The following is a 17,740-nucleotide window of genomic DNA, read 5'->3' as shown; positions in this document are numbered from 1 at the left end:
AAGTAACATTTACATATGTAAATCCTTTTGAAAATTATCCCAAGTTAGCATTGAGAGGAGAAGAAGATTTTGCTGGTGACTATTGCTTTAATGGATAATTTGGGGATTTAAAAGTTTGGGGGAGAGTGAGATTGTTGAGTAAACTAATCTTTAGTTTGTGTGCTTCATTAAAAAGGAAAGTTAGGCAATTCTAAGAGTGTTTGCCTGTAAAAATGAAAAGAAAGGTAGGTCATTCTAACTATGTGTGCATGATAAAAAGAAAAGAAAATTAGATAATTCTTTCCCTCCCATCCACACCTAAGCAGATTCTTTGATTTATAGACTCGTATCCCATTTAAGAGGACAAGAGACATAAGGGATTTATCTAAAACAAGGGAGTGACCCAGCCCTTAGCAATAGATTAATTGTCCCCTTGCAGGCCTTTGCCAAATAAACAATAAATACAACACATAAATTTAAAGAACTTTAGTTTACACATCCCAACTCCTTCAGCAACCTAAATTAACTAAGAACAAAACAATATTAAGATGCAGACAGCAGTTCAGCAGTGACATGGGGGCCTTCCAGTCTTATCTACCAGTTGATGAGAGGTTGTATGTGTGCACCTGGTGCAAAGAGCTCCTGGCTCTAACAGAAGGCATCCAATCTCTGAAGGTTACAGTGGCAGATCTGAGGAGATGAGGCAGAGAGAGAGGTATATAGAGGACATAGTAGTCAAGGACATAGTAGTCAAGTCCCAACTGCAGTCTGACAGCCCCTGTGCTGTCTTGGAGGAGCAAGGTCGTCTGTTCAGAAAGTATCAACTTGGTATAGCAGGAAGTGATCCTGTAGCAAGGAACTGCTCTCCAAGTGACGAGTTAGCCTCTCACAGCAAGGATAGGTCTCCAAGGGCTTATGCCCAGGACAGAAGGGCTATATCGGATGTCATAATTTCTGATTTGATCATTAGGAATGTGGAAAGCTGGGTGGCTTGTGGGCATGATGATCGCTTGGTATATTGCCTGTCTCGTGTGAAGGCGGTGAACTTCATGTATTACCTAGACAGGATTTTTGACAGTGCTGAGGATGAGCTGGCTGTCATAATTGTGGGCACCAAGGACCAGGAAGATGTGCGAGAGAGGTTCTGGAAACCAAATTTAGGATTTTAGGTAGAAAGTTGAAATCCAGAACCTCTAGGGTAGCATTCGCAGAAATTCTCCCTGTTCCATGCACAGAACCCCAAAGGCAAGCAGAGCTCCGGAGTCTCAATAAGTGGATGAGACAATGGTGCAGGGAAGAGGGCTTTAGCTTTCTTAGTAACTGGGCAACATTTTGCAAAAGGGGGGGGGGGGTCCTGTTCTGAAAGGATAGGCTCCATCTTAACTGGAGTGGAACCAGGCTGTTGGGGCCTACTTTTAAAAAGAAGATAGAGCAGCTTTTAAACAAGAACATGGTAGAAAGCTGACAGTCACTCAGTAGCACATAGTTCAGAGGAAGGTTTCTTCAAAAGATACTAAAATAACGGGAGTTAGGGCATCCTAATAGAAAGGTTCCAATAAAAGCATGCATAAAAAACAGATTGAGTTAAAAAAAATCCACATTTTCCATGTCAACCGCCATGAAAATTGTATATATGAATTAAAAAATGTACCTTGAAATGTCTGTATGCTAATGCAAACATCTAAAAAGTAAGATGGGAGAGTTAGACTGTATAGCACTGAATGAAGAGGTAGACTTAACTGGCATCTCAGAGATCTGGTTGAAGGAGAATAACCAAAGGACAGTGTGATAGGGTATAAATTAAATCACAATGAAAGGGAAGATCAACTTGGGAGGGTGGCGCTTTATGTTAGGGATGGCCTAGATTCCAAACAGGATAAAGATTCTGCAGAAGATTAAATGCACAGTATAATCTTTATGGGTAGAATTTCCATGTATGATGGGGAAGAGTATAGTGGTGGGGGTATAGTACCATACACCTGGCCAAAATGAACAGACAGATTATAAAATGTTGATGGAAATTAGGGAAGCTAACAAATTTGGCAGCAAAGTAATAATGGGAGATTTCAATTACTCCAATATTGACTGGGTAAATGTCACATCAAGACATGTTAGGGAGGTAAAGTTTCTAGATGAAATATATTACTGCTTAATGAAGCAGCTAGTCTGGGAACTGACAAGAAGGGGAGTCATTTTAGACTTAATTCTTAGTGGAACCCAGGATTTGGTGCAAGAGGTAATGGAAGAGGAGTTGCTTGGCAACAGAGATCATAATGCAATTAAATGTGAGTTAACGACTGAAGAGAGGACATTTTGTAACTCTACTGTTCTACCATTTAACTTTCAAAAGGAAGACTGATGAAATGGGGAAAATAGAAAAAAAAACTGAAAAGTGCAGCTACAAAGGTAAAGAGCTTACATCAGTTGTGGACATTGTTTAAAAAAACATGCTTCCTTTGCTAGGATTGACTACTTCCTTGTGAGCACGCACGCTTTTCATCGGGCTCTGGCGGCGGGTATTGAGAGCATAGTTGTATCGGATCACGCCCCGGTGTGGGAGGAGCTGCGGTTTCTGACCCCCACCGCTGTATCACGACATTGGCGCTATCCTTACTATTTGGCACAAGACGAGAAATTCAAGGCCTTTCTTATACAAAAATGGACTGAATATGTGGCTAATAATCAAGCCCATGTATGCCAACCCCTGTTATTTTGGAACACTGCCAAAGCGGTACTGCGTGGCGAAATTATATCTTACACGGCACGGCGTCGAAAAATGCTAGACCGGCGTATCCTTGTTTTGAGTCAGCAAACTCGCCAAGCCAGGATTCTTTTGATCCACTCTAAATCTGCGGCGGCCAGGATAGATTATTTGGCTAAGCAACATGCTCTCAATGCTCTGCTACATCAACGAGCGCGGAAAAGCTATCAGTATTATCAATTTAAACTATATCAGTATAGTAATAAGGCAGGTAAACTGATGTCCAATCTTATTAAATCCCATAGGTCTCATCGCTACATCCCGGCCCTTAGCGCTTCCTCTGGGACGGTGCTACGGGACACCCCTGCTATTTTACAAAGTTTCCGGACTTACTACTCCTCACTTTATGCCTCTGAGGGGTGGAACCCCGATGCATGCCGTAGGTTTTGTGAGGGTTTATCGCTCCCCCTACTGACCAGGGCAGATAGCGATAAGCTTAACGCCCCGATTTCTCACAGAGGTGGCGACGGCCATTCACTCCTCTAAGAACTTTAAGGCTCCCGGACCCGACGGATTCACGTCGGAGTTCTTTAAACTCCTTAGGGATTCGGTGTCGCAACCTCTAGCACTGGCATTCACCGATTTGGTGACTAGGGGCTCTTTTTTTGCCCATGACAATTTAGCGCACATTATTTTGATACCTAAGCCGGGAAAGGACCCCTTACAAGCAGACTCGTATCGCCCCATATCTTTGCTGAATTACGACCATAAATTATTAGCAAAGATTTTGGCGGAGAGATTGGCGACTTGCTTGCCTTCTTTAATTGGAAACCATCAAGCAGGCTTTGTCCGTCAGCGTTATGCATTGTCCAATATACGGAAAATCTTGGTGGCCATGACCCAGAGTCAGCGAATGTCCCTTCCCTATCTTGCTATCAGTTTTGACGCCGCTAAGGCGTTCGATAGGGTGGAGTGGAGATACCTCTTTTATGTTTTGCAGCGTATGGGCTTTGATGGTTTCTTTTTGCAGGCTATACGCCTCCTCTATACGGATCCTCGGGCCCGTATAGTGGCCAATGGCTCTCAGTCGGAGGAGTTTGTAGTGGCGCGGGGTACTCGACAGGGATGCCCACTTTCTCCCCTTTTATTTCTTTTACAATTGGAGCCTCTGTTACATGCCATTGGTGACGATCCGGAGATCCGGGGTCTTTATATGGATTCTGGGACTTTTAAATCTGTAGCTTTTGCGGACGACCTGCTCATATTTATCACCAAACCGGATTTGTCTTTACCCCCACTATTGCGTTTAATAGAGATTTTTGGGTCGTTTTCGGGCTTTCAACTAAACGAGACCAAGTCCTATGCCCTGGCCTATCCACCCACCTTGCGAGCTAACTGGGTAGGACAATTCCCGTTACAATGGGCGGGGGATAGTATTCGCTACCTGGGAGTTTACTTACCATCGGATCCGGAGTTAGTGTACCGAGTTAATGTTCCACGATTACTCCAGCAAACCCAAACTACGCTTCACAATTGGAAGGCGTTCCCGCTATCGACGGCGGGACGTGTGGCCCTTTTTAAGATGACCATACTCCCCAAATGGTTATATTTGCTACAGAATATCCCCTTGCTTCTACACCGCAACGACCTTGCTAGGGTGGAGGGGGAGCTGCGTAGATTTTTGTGGAGGGGGGGGTCGGTCTAGGTTACCCCTTCAATGGTTACAGAATTCTTGGGGAAAGGGTGGTCTGGGGGTCCCTAACTTGGCCAATTATAATCTTGCCTGCAATTTGCGGCTTCTCCGCAATTGGTTACAGGGTTCCTCGCATTATACCCCGCTCTCAGTTGAGCGCACTCTCTTATACCCGTTGGCTCCCTCTTTTGCCCTACAAAGCAAAGCGAGTAGTTTACCTTCGTTTATACTCCACTCCGCGCTTACCCGGCCTCTTAGGCATTCCTGGAAGCGTCTAACTAGACTCTTACATACTCCCAATATATGTGCTTATTTTTTACCTATTCGGGGGAATGTTGATTTCCAACCAGGCATTCAATCAGCTTCATTTCGGGTCTGGGAGGCTAGGGGGGGCACAATACTTAGGTCATATGTGGACCACAGAGGGGGTGTTACTGAACTTCAGTGACTTTCAAAAGCTCTATCGTTTAGATTCCAAGCATACGTTTCCATATTTGCAAGTTCAGCATTACCTCAAATCATTATCTCCAGAGACTAAGGAGCTCACGGGGTACCGCGCCTTGGACAAGGTGTTCCATTTTTGGGCTGACAAGGCCCCGTCTTTATCCCAGTATTACAGAACGCTACAAACATACACCCAAGTAGAGGTTTGCTCCTTTCTTGTTGTTCGTTGGAATAAAGATGGTGATTTTCTCCTCACCGGTTTCATTTTGAAGGTCTGTTTTAGGCGTATAGCCAGGATCTCTACCAACATGTACTACTGGGAAATGCAATACAAATTTTTAACCCGGGCTTTTATCTCCCCTCAGCGAGCACATCAAATGTCCGTGGCCACTACGCCATTTTGTGTCCGCTGTCCCGGTAAGGTGGGAACCCTATCTCATATGTTTTGGACATGTCCTGGAATATTGCGCTTCTGGCGTAAGATAGCGGACTATTTAATAGACTTGATTAATGTGGTGTTGCCCTTTTCCCCCTTATGGTTTTTATTCGGGTGCATTTCCCCGCTTCGTGTTAGAGATCCTGGCTCTCGCCTGCTACTTCAGAAAGCGAGTCTGGTGGGAAAGAAAACGATTCTCCTTCTGTGGAAGACTTCGGATGTTCCCTCTTTTTGGACTTGGAGAAATCAGCTACACACCATGATGACTATGGAAAGCATGGCGGCACGTGGCTCCCCGACTCGACGACGACGATTTGCTTCCATCTGGGGTCCTTATCTTCAGACATTGCCACATCGAGCGAGGAGTTTGGTTTTGAATGATTGATTGCTTCAGGGTGGCTGCTTACTGACTCTTCCTTGTGGTGCCTTCGCCTGAATACTTGTTTTTATGACTCTTCAGTGTTCTACTCTCTAGGGGGGGGGGGATGGTCTTGGGATATTGTTGGGTCTATCTGACGGGGGAGAGATATGAACACACTCTCTCTTGTATGGCTTAATTCTGCTTGATATCCAAAACCCAATAAAAATGTTTGAACAAAAAAAAACAAAACATCTTGGAAGCCGAGATCAGATGTATTCCATGCATTAAAAAAAGGTGGATGGAAGACCAAACAATTGCCAGTATGGTTCAAAGGTGAGGTGAAAGAGGCTATTTTTTCCCCCAAAAAACTTCTTTTAAATATTGGAAAAATTATCCAGCTGAAGAACATAGGAAAAAGCATAGCATTGGCAAGTTAGATATAAAACATTGATAAGGCAGGCAAAAAGAGAATTTGAAAAGAAGCTGTCCGAGAGGCAAAAACCTCACAATAAAACATTTTTTTAAATATATCTGCAGCAGGAAACCTGTAAAAAAGTTGGCTGGCTTCTTTCACGGTAACAACTAGAGATGTGGTTCGTTTATCACAAATTAGGCAATTTCAATGAAATTGCCTAATTCGTTGGGGGTTGGGGGCCCCGAACGCCAAAACTGATTTTCCCTGAACTACGAGGAAAATTATTTTTTCGGGTTTGTACAGGGGGAGGGGCACATTTTATTTTTTTAAATAAAAAACCACCCCAAGCATTAAAATTCACAGTAATACAACCCCCCCACCCCACCATCTCCATCCCTCCCCAAGACTTACTAACATCCCTGGTGGTCCAGCGGGGTCCCACGAGGGATTTCTCCCTCCATGCCGTCTGACTTTTGGGCGTGCCTCGATCAAAATGGCACCGATAGCCTTTGACCTACTATGTCACAGGGGCTACTGGTGCCATTGGTCAGCCCCTGTCACATGGCCATCGGCGCTATCTTGTGCTCCTACCATGTGACAGGGGCTGACCCCTGTGACAGTAAGGGCAAAGGCTATCGGCGCCATTTTGATTACTGGCAGCCGATGGTCCGAGTGCAGGAGGTCGCTCCCTGACCCCCTCTGGACCACTAGGGACTTTTGGCAAGTCTTGGGGGACCCTCTTGACCCCCACAAGACTTGGTAAAAGTCTAGCGGGGGTCTGGGAGCGACCTCCAGCACTCGGACCGTCGGCTACCAGTAATCAAAATGGCGCCGATAGCCTTTGCCCTTACTATGTCACAGGGGCTACTGGTGCCATTGGTCAGTCCCTGTCACATAGTAGGAGCAATGGATGGCCGGCACCATCTTGTGCTCCTACCATGTGACAGGGGTCGACCAATGGCACCGGAAGCCCCTGTGACAGTAAGGGCAAAGGCTATCGGCGCCACCGGTGAGAAGTTGTACATGTGCATGCGATGCAAAGAGCTCTGATCTCTGGAGGCTAGAGTGGCAGACCTGGAGGAGCTGAGGCAGACAGAGAGGTATATAGATGAGATCTTCAGGGACATAGTAGCCAAGTCCCAACTTCAGACTGGCAGCCCTGCTGCCTTGGAGGAAGAAGGTCTCATGATGGGAGAGCACCAACCAGGTGCAGCAGGAAAGGATCCTGTAGCAAGGACCTGCTCTCCAGGTGATGCATTGTCCTTTCGCACTGAGGATATCTCCCCAAGGCCTACTGCCCAGGAGGGAAGGTTCAGGTCAGCCGTCATAGTTGGTGATTCGATTATTAGGAATGTAGATAGCTGGGTGGCTGGTGGGTGTGAGGATCGCGTGGTAACATGCCTACCTGGTGCGAAGGTGGCGGACCTCACGCGTCACCTAGATAGGATTTTAGACAGTGCTGGGGAGGAGCCGGCTGTCGTGGTACATGTGGGCACCAACGACATAGGAAAATGTGGGAGGGAGGTTCTGGAAGCCAAATTTAGGCTCTTAGGTAGAAAGCTTAAATCCAGAACCTCCAGGGTAGCATTCTCTGAAATGCTCCCTGTTCCACGCACAGGTCACCAGAGGCAGGCAGAGCTCCGGAGTCTCAATGCGTGGATGAGACGATGGTGCAAGGAAGAGGGATTCAGTTTTGTTAGGAACTGGGGAACCTTTTGGGGAAGGGGGAGTCTCTTCCGAAGGGATGGGCTCCACCTTAACCAGGGTGGAACCAGACTGCTGGCGCTAACCTTTAAAAAGGAGATAGAGCAGCTTTTAAACTAGAACAAAGGGGAAAGCCGACAGTCGCTCAGCAGCGCATGGTTCGGAGAGAGGTATCTTCAAAGGATACTAATGATGCATTAGAATTAGGGCATCCTGACAGTGAAGTTCCAATAATTAGAAAAATAGTCCAAGTGCCTGTAACTAAAAACTCACCTGAGCTAAAAAATTCTAACTTATCCCTATCAATTAAAAAGCAGAATGAAAATACAAACAAAAAACAAACTTTGAAATGTTTGTATGCTAATGCCAGAAGTCTAAGAAGTAAGATGGGAGAATTAGAATGTATAGCAGTGAATGATGACATAGACTTAATTGGCATCTCAGAGACATGGTGGAAAGAGGATAACCAATGGGACAGTGCTATACCTGGGTACAATTATATCGCAATGACAGAGAGGAGCAGCTGGGAGGAGGTGTGGTGCTTTATGTCCGGGATGGCATAGAGTCCAACAGGATAAACATCCTGTATGAGACTAAATACAAAATTGAATCTTTATGGGTAGAAATCCCTTATGTGTCGGGGAAGACTATAGTGATAGGGGTATACTACCGTCCACCTGGTCAAGATGGTGAGACTGACAGTGAAATGCTAAGAGAAATTAGGGAAGCTAACCAAATTGGTAGAACGGTAATAATGGGAGACTTCAATTACCCCAATATTGACTGGGTAAATGTATCATCAGGACACGCTAGAGAGATAACGTTCCTGGATGGAATAAATGATAGCTTTATGGAGCAATTGGTTCAGAAACCAACGAGAGAGGGAGCAATTTTAGATCTAATTCTCAGTGGAGCACAGGACTTGGTGAGAGAGGTAATGGTGGTGGGGCCACTTGGCAATAGTGATCATAATATGATCAAATTTGATTTAATGACTGGAAGAGGAACAGTGTGCAAATCCAAGGCTCTCGTGCTAAACTTTCAAAAGGGAAATTTTGATAAAATGAGAAAAATTGTTAGAAAAAAACTGAAAGGAGCAGCTTCAAAAGTAAAAACTGTCCATTCTAGAAGCACAGTCCAGATGTATTCCACACATTAAGAAAGGTGGAAAGAAGGCAAAACGATTACCAGCATGGTTAAAAGGGGAGGTGAAAGAAGCTATTTTAGCCAAAAGATCTTCATTCAAAAATTGGAAGAAGGATCCAACAGAAGAAAATAGGATAAAGCATAAACATTGGCAAGTTAAATGTAAGACATTGATAAGGCAGGCTAAGAGAGAATTTGAAAAGAAGTTGGCTGTAGAGGCAAAAACTCACAGTAAAAATGTTTTTAAATATATCCGAAGCAGAAAGCCTGTGAGGGAGTCAGTTGACCGTTAGATGATCGAGGGGTTAAAGGGGAACTTAGAGAAGATAAGGCCATCGGGGAAATATTAAATGATTTCTTTGCTTCGGTGTTTACTGAAGAGGATGTTGGGGAGGTACCTGTAATGGAGAAGGTTTTCATGGGTAATGAGTCAGAGAAGGGCTACCAAAATGATGAGGGGAATGGAACAGCTCCCTTATGAGGAAAGACTAAAGAGGTTAGGACTTTTCAGCTTGGAGAAGAGACGGCTGAGGGGGGATATGATAGAGATGTTTAAAATAATGAGAGGTCTAGAACGGGTAGATGTGAATCTGTTATTTACTCTTTCAGATAGTAGAAAACCTAGGGGGCACTCTATGAAGTTAGCATGGGGCACATTTAAAACTAATCGGAGAAAGTTCTTTTTTACTCAACGCACAATTAAACTCTGGAATTTGTTGCCAGAGGATGTGGTTAGTGCAGTTAGTATAGCTGTGTTTAAAAAAGGACTGGATAAGTTCTTGGAGGAGAAGTCAATTACCTGCTATTAAGTTCACTTAGAGAATAGCCACTGCCATTAGCAATGGTAACATGGAATAGACTTAATTTTTGGGTACTTGCCAGGTTCTTATGGCCTGGATTGGCCACTGTTGGAAACAGGATGCTGGGCTTGATGGACCCTTGGTCTGACCCAGTATGGCATTTTCTTATGATCTTCTGTTCTTATTTTGATTACTGGCAGCCGATGGTCCAAGTGCAGGAGGTCGCTCCCTGACCCTCTCTAGACCACTAGGGACTTTTGGAAAGTCTTGGGGGACCCTCCTGACCCCCATGAGACTTGCCAAAAGTCCAGCGGGGGACTGGGAGCAACCTCCAGCACTCGGACCGTCGGCTGCCAGTAATCAAAATGGCGCCGATAGCCTTTGCTCTTACTATGTCACAGGGGCTACCGGTGCCATTGGTCGGCCCCTGTCACATGGTAGGAGCACAAGATGGCACCGATGGCCATGTGACAGGAGCTGACCAATGGTACCGGTAGGCCCTGTGACATAGTAGGTCAAAGGCAATCAGCGCCATTTTGATCGAGGCAAGCCCGACGACACGGAGGGAGAAATCCCTCGCGGGACCCTGCTGGACCACCAGGGATGTTAGTAAGTCTTGGGGAGGGATCGGGATGGGGGGGGGGGGGGGGAAGTTGTATTTAATGTATTAAAGTGAATTTTAATGCTTGGGATGGGTTTTTTTGAGCTTTGTTTTCCCATGTCGTTTTTTGGGCCGGTTTTTATTTTTCCCCATTTAGTTTTTGTTCGTTTTTCCAAAAAACTAACCGAGGAAAAACGAACTTTACCCTGAAGCGTCCGACTCAAAAAACGACCTGGTAGAAAAAAACAAAACTCATGTCTAGTAACAACCACAGGGGTAACACTATTACACCATTTACCCAAAAATAGCTCCAAATGCCAAACAATGGTGTTATCAATTTCCAATACTTTATTTTATACACTCCATGACACACAATACCCTGCTATACACAGAATGTTAAAACATACATTAAAACCCACCCAAACCCACAATCTCAACACCCAACTAGGACCTAGTTTCAACGACCCCACTTGTCTTCTTCAGGGGACACCCAATTAAAACCATGTCATCCCCCATGTCTGTATATAAATACAACTTCCACAATATCTGCAAGACATATAAAACACAACATAAAATATAAACAATATCATACATACAATTACATTGTTACATCATACAAAAACAACTATTTTCATATAAATTGTTTATCAAAAACACTCAATATGTCTAAACAAATATTTATTGTTGTCACTTTACATAATTATGCCCTATTTATCATTCAATTATAGAGTGCTCACTGCAATGCTGCACTATATCATACACATCAATAATTGTAGTGCTTACCTATATTCCACGGCCAAAGATGATTTTTACATGTATGTTACTCTCCACACTCTCAATCCATTGTAAAACGAACACCAACGCATACATGTTCAAGTTCGTGTTGTTCCAGAAACCACTGGCTTAACTTTCACATGGCTTCATCACCATTAACTTAAACAAAACTCTTCATTAAAAGATAAATACAATTAAGCACAGCCATAATTAACACACTCGTCTTCTTCAGGGGTGTCCCCTGAAAAAGACAAGTGGGGGCATCGAAACTAGGTCCTAGTTGGGTGTTAAGATTGTGGGTTTGGGTGTGTTTTAATGTATGTTTTAACATTCTGTGTATAGCAGGGTATTGTGTGTTATGGAGTGTATAAAATAAAGTATTGGAAATTGATAAAACCATTGTTTGACATTTGAAGAAGTTGCCTGGACCTTTAGATGACCAAAGCGCTAAAGGAGCACTTAGGGAAGATAAGGCCATTATGGAAAGATTGAATGAATTCTTTGCTTCGGTGTTTACTGCACTGGAAACTGTATTTAATGATGATGATTCAGATGAACTGATATAAATCACTGTGAAGCTGGAAGATGTAATAAGACATATTGACAAACTAAAAAGTAGCAAATCTCCCGGATCTAATGGTATATATCCCAGAGTTCTGAAAGAACTAAAAAATGAAATTGCAGATCTATTACTACTAATTTGTAATCTCTCATTAAAATTGTCTATTGTACCTGAAGATTGGAGGGTGGTATATGTGATATCAATTTTTAAGAAGGGAACCAGGGTTATTCTGGGAAACTATAGATTGGTGAGCCTCACTTCAGTGCCGGTAAAAATCGTAGAAACTATTCTAAATAATAAAATCATTCAGCATACAGAAAGACATGGTTTAATGAAACATAGCCAGCATGGATTTATACAAGGGAAGTCTTGCCTCACCAATCTGCTACTTGTTTTTTTAAGGGAGTTAATAAACATGTGGATAATGGTGATCCAGTGAATATGCCACAGATTTATTTATTGATTTAAAAAATGTCTATACTGCGATGTTACCACTTTAGTGGTCAAAGTGGTTTACAACATTGTTTTATACAACTTTCTTGAAAGCAATGTATATAGGAGATAATGTTTTAAGATGTGCTGTAGTTAAAGTGAACTTTTTCCCCCTCACGAAAGGCACAGCTGCAAGAGGAAGTCAGAATGTTCTTTCATCTTTTGTGAGAGAGTGTTACATGCATTTCTTTAATGGATAGTGCAGTTACAGCTCCTAGGGACTCAGTCTAGGAACAGGTTATAAAAATACTGACTCTCCTGAATCTGGGGCTGCTCCAGAGTGAAGGGACAGACAAAGGATGTGATTGATCCTTTTCCAGGGTTACTGGGGTGGGCACAGTTTCTCATCCAGAGTCTCAGAGAGCATGAAGAAGAAAATAAAAGCTTTAAAGAAGCATTGGTAAGTCTCAGAGAGCATGAAGAAGAAAATAAAAGCTTTAAAGAAGCATTGGTAAAGAGAAACAAAAGAAGACAAAGTGTGCTTTAACTGGGGTAGGAACTTATTTGGACCAGGAAGCCAAACTATGCTAGAGGGAACTTGCCATGGGGCTCAGAGAATCCTGTCTGCAGATCCAGAGTGATACTTTCTTTGAGCTGATCAGGACACAGGACATTGTGAGTAAATTAAACTGGAAATGGAAAGGAAGTGAGGGCTAGGTTAGGACTAAGAACATTAGGAGAAGAGACTACTAGTATAGCTTATCACTGCTTGAGATGGTACCATGGCTTGAAAAGAGAAGAGCTTTATTTTTGTTGGACTGTTACTGTTTTTACTACACTGCTACAATGTATTATTCCGAAGATTATACAATAAACTATTTTTTGTTTAGAGCGATAACTATTGACTGGGACATTGGCTTATTTATGAAGGGTATCTTGCTCAATACTGGCCCTATAAGGTATACTGCTCCCAACTCCCAGCCCGAAAGAATATTTCCTTCCTCCACCTTGGGAGAGTAACCCCAATGTTCCCCAAAGCTGGGAAGGTGGGCCCTGGGTAGAACAGAGGCTCCAGTGTATTTGGATTTTCAGAAAGTAATTTGGACAAGATCCCCCATGAGAAATTCCTGAGAAAAATAAAAAGTCATGGGATAGATAGCTATGGTCCTATTATGGATTGAAAACTGATAAAAAGATAAAGGGGATGGAACAGCTCCCCTATGAGGAAAAGGCTAACGAGGTTAGGCTGTTCAGCTTGGAGATGAGACAGCTGCGGGAGGATTGATAGAGATCTATAAAGTCATGAGAGGTCTAGATTGGGTAAACGTGAATCTTTCATATAATAGAAGGACTAGGGGGGGCACTCCATGAGTTAGCAAGTAGCACATTTAAAACAAGTAGTAGAAAATTAATTTTTCACTCAGTGCACATTAAGCTCTGGAATTTGTTGCCAGAGGAGGTGGTTAGTGCAGTTAGTGTAGTTGGGTTTAAAAAAAGGTTTGGATAAGTTCCTGGAGGAGAAGTCCATTAACTCTATTAATCAAGTTGACTTAGGGAACAGCCACTGCTTTTACTGGCATTAGTAGCATGGGATCTACTTAAGGTTTGTGGTAATTGCCAGGTACTTGTAACCTGGATTGGCCACTGTTGGAAACAGGATGGTGGGCTTGATGGACCCTTGGTCTGACCCAGTATGGCATCTTCTTGTGTTCTTATGTTCTTAAAGATTGGAAACAGACAATAGGAATCAATGGTCAGTTTTCTCAGTGGAGAAAGGTATACAGTGGAGTGCTTCAAAGATCTGTACTGGGACTGGTGCTTTTTAATATATTTATAAATGATCTGGAAAAGGGAATGACGAATGAAGTGATAAAAACTGCAGATGACAACAAATTATTCAGAGCAGTGAAATCACAAGCAGATTTTGAGAAATTAAAGGAAGCCTTGCGAGACTAGGAGATCAAGCATCCAAATGGCAGATAAAATTTAATGTGGACAGGTGCAAAGTGATGCACATAGGGAAAAGTAACCCACACTGTAGTTACATGGAGGTCCATTTTCAGCCTCTGTTTGTCTAAGCTAGTTAGCCAGATAAACATATCTGGCTAACTGGCAGGGTATATTCAGTGGTATGGTTGCACCGCATAAGTTAAGCCACTAACCCCATGCGGCTAACTCTGCTCTGCTTCAGAACGCCTCTTGCCCATCCACGGATCACCCCCTTCTTATCCAGCCGGATAAGGGCTAAATATAGCTGAGTAAACCATTTAGCTGGATAACTATTATGTTATCCAGCTAAATGGCTTTGGAATATGGTCCTCATGATATTAGCTTCCATATTAGGAGTTACAATCCAGAGAAAGGATCTGGGCATCATCATGGACAATACTTTGAAATCCTCAGCTCAGTGTGCTGCAATGGCCAAAAAAAGCAAACAGAATGATAGGAATTATTAGGAAAGGAATGGAGAATAAAATGGAGAATGTCATGATACCTTTGTATCGCTCAAAGGTGAGACTGCACCTAGAGTACTGTGTGCAGTCTGGTCCGCCCATCTCATAAAAAGATATAGCTGAATGGAACAGGAGTTTAGGGCTGTTCAGCGTGGAGAAGAGATGGCTGAGGAGGGATATGATAGAGGTCTATAAAATTATGAGTGGCATAGAACAGGTAAATGTGATTCGGTTATTTACTCTTTCAATAAAATACAAAAACTAGAGTACATGCCATGAAGTTAGCAAGTAGCACATTTAAAACAAATTGGAAAATATTATTTTTTCATTCAATGCACAATTAAGCTCTGGAATTCATTGCCGAAGGATGTAGTAAAGGCAGCTAATGTAGCTGGATTTAAAAAAGATTTGGACAAATTCTTGGAGAAGTCCATAAACTGATACTAACTAGACAGACTTGGGAAAAGACACTACTTATCCCTGGTCGTTAGCAGCATAGGATCTATTTACTATCTGGGATCCTGTCAGGTACCTGTTACCTGGATTGGCCACTGTTAGAAACAGGATACTGGACTTAATGGACCCTTGGTCTGACCGATTATGGCAATTATTATGTTCTCATATTATGAGCCTTCATTTTCAACTACCTGGGGATTGCTCCCACCATATTTTAATGGACATCCCCCTTCTCATTGTACCTTGTCAAGACATTACAGCCACAATCGTAAGGCTGGAGATCCATGTATCAAGATCCCTTCTGAAACTCTGTATCATGGGCTCTAAGTCTGGCCACCAAGTATCCCCTTACTGATGATCATGACTCCCTCCCCCTCTCTCCAAACCCTTGCCCCTCCCCCCACTGGGGCTGTGAACATTGCTTTTCCAGCATCCCAGCTCCAGATAACCTAAGTTGCGTAAGACCTAATTCAGGAATCAGAACAGAGATCTTCAATGTGGCAGCATGCAGTGCTGTCATTGAGGCCACCAAGCTGCCCCATGCATGAAGCGTTCTCATGTGAAATGCATCAAATTAATGTTTAAAGGCCCTAGTGAATAGCACAGATTTTTATGTTTGTTCCCATGAAGTATAGTGAATTGGCTATTTTATGCTAATAAAGTATGAAATAAATTCATATTATAAGTGTAGTATACAACCACCTTCAGATGGTAATTTTTGACTTCACAGCCTATAATGGTCTCACTCTCATGAATAGCAAATGTTGCTTACCTGTAACAGGTGTTCTCACAGGACAGCAGGATGTTAGTCTTCACATATGGGTGACATCACAGGATGGAGCCCAATCACGGAACACTTTTGGCAAAGTTTCTAGAACTTTGACTGGCACCTGCTGGGCATGCCCAGCATGGCACTAAACCTGCAGCCAGCAGGGGTCCCCCTTCAGTCTTGTTTAAAGCTACAGGAAGTGCCGAAAAATAAGAAAACGTAACAAACCCAACACCGCGGGGCGGCGGGTGGGTTTCGTGAGGACTAACAATCTGTTGTCCTGTGAGAACACCTGTTACAGGTAAGCAACATTTGCTTTCTCACAGGACAAGCAGGATGGTAGTCCTCACATATGGGTGAGTACTGAGCTGAGGATGTCCGAGAAAAAGGTGATAGAGCTGAAAGGTGATAGAGCTGAAAAAGGTGATAGAGCAGCTTTTAAACTAGAACAAGGGGGAAAGCCGACAGTCACTCAGCAGTACATGGTTCGGAGAAATCTATCCTGGAAGGATACTAATGAAACAGGAGAGTTAGGGCATCCCAATAGAGAGGTTCCATTAAATGCAAACATAGTTCATATGCCTATATGTAAAAAATCACCAAAGCTAATGAGTTCCGAATTATCCCAAACAACTGAAAAGCAGGTTGTTAAAACAAGCAAAAACCACACTTTAAAATGTCTGTATGCCAATGCCAGAAGTCTAAGATGGGGGAGTTAGAGTGTATAGCAGCAAATGATGAGATTGACATAATTGGCATCACAGAGATTTGGTGGAAGGAGGATAACCAATGGGACAGTGCTATATCAGGGTACAAATTATATCGCAATGATAGGGAGGACCAACTTGGTGGGGGTGGTGGCACTTTATGTCTGGGAGGGTATAGAGTCCAACAGGATAAAGATCATACAAGAGACTAAATGCTCAGTAGAATCTATATGGGTAGAAATCCCATGTGGTGTTGGGTAAGAGTATAGTGATAGGAGTATACTACCGTCCACCTGGACAAAATGGTCAGTCAGAATGATGAAATGCTAAGAGAAATCAGGGAAGCAAACCAATTTGGCAGTGCAATAATAATGGGAGATTTCATTACCCCAATATTGACTGGGTAAATGTAACATCAGGACTTGCTAGAAACATAAAGTTCCTGGATGTATAAATGATTGCTTCATGGAGCAATTGGTTCAGGAACCAACAAGAAGAGGGAGCCTATTTTAGATTTAATTCTTAGTGGAACGCAAGATTTGGTGAGAGAAAGTAACGATGGTGGGGCCACTTGGCAACAGTGATCATAACATAATCAAATTATTAAACTAATAACTGGAAGGGGGACAATAAGAAAAATCTGCAGCTCTAACACTAAATTTTCAAAAGGGGAACTTTGATAAAATGAGGAAAATAGTTTACAAAAAAACTGAACAGCTGCAGCTGCAAAGGTTAAAAGTGTTCAACAGGCTTGGACATTGTTTAAAAAATACAATCCTAGAGGCGCAGTCCATATGTTATTCCACGCATTAAGAAAGGTGGAAGGAAGGCAAAACAATTACCGTCATGGTTAAAAGGTGAGGTGAAAGAGGCTATTTTAGCCAAAAAAACATCCTTCAAAAATTGGAAGAAGGATCCATCTGAAGAAAATAGGATAAAAACATAGGCATTGTCAAGCTAAGTGTAAAACATTGATAAGACTGGCGAAGAGAGAATTTGAAATGAAATTGGCCATAGATGCAAAAACTCATAATAAAAACATTTTAAAATATATCCAAAAGCAAGAACCTGTGAGGGAGTCGGTTGGACCATTAGATGACAGAGGGGTTAAAGGGGCTCTTAGGGAAGATAAGGCCATTGCAGAAAGACTAAATGAATTCTTTGTCTCCGTGTTTACTAATGAGGATGTTGGGGAGATACCAGTTCCGGAGATGGTTTTCAGGGGTGATGAGTCAGACGAACTGAACGAAATCACTGTGAACCTGGAAGATGTAGTAGGCCAGATTGACAAACTAAAGAGTAGCAAA

General features: G+C 42.9%; 1 protein-coding gene across 4 annotated transcripts in view; it reads right to left on the bottom strand.

Moving 5' to 3' along the window:
• SHANK3 (SH3 and multiple ankyrin repeat domains 3) overlaps positions 1 to 17,740 on the bottom strand; it is a 1,690,229-nt gene that overhangs the window by 491,447 nt on the left and 1,181,042 nt on the right. The gene's annotated exons all lie outside the window — the stretch shown is intronic.

Source organism: Rhinatrema bivittatum, chromosome 9 (genome assembly GCF_901001135.1).
Source record: "Rhinatrema bivittatum chromosome 9, aRhiBiv1.1, whole genome shotgun sequence".
NCBI lineage: Eukaryota > Metazoa > Chordata > Amphibia > Gymnophiona > Rhinatrematidae > Rhinatrema > Rhinatrema bivittatum.
This window is presented reverse-complemented; position numbering and strand designations above follow the sequence as displayed.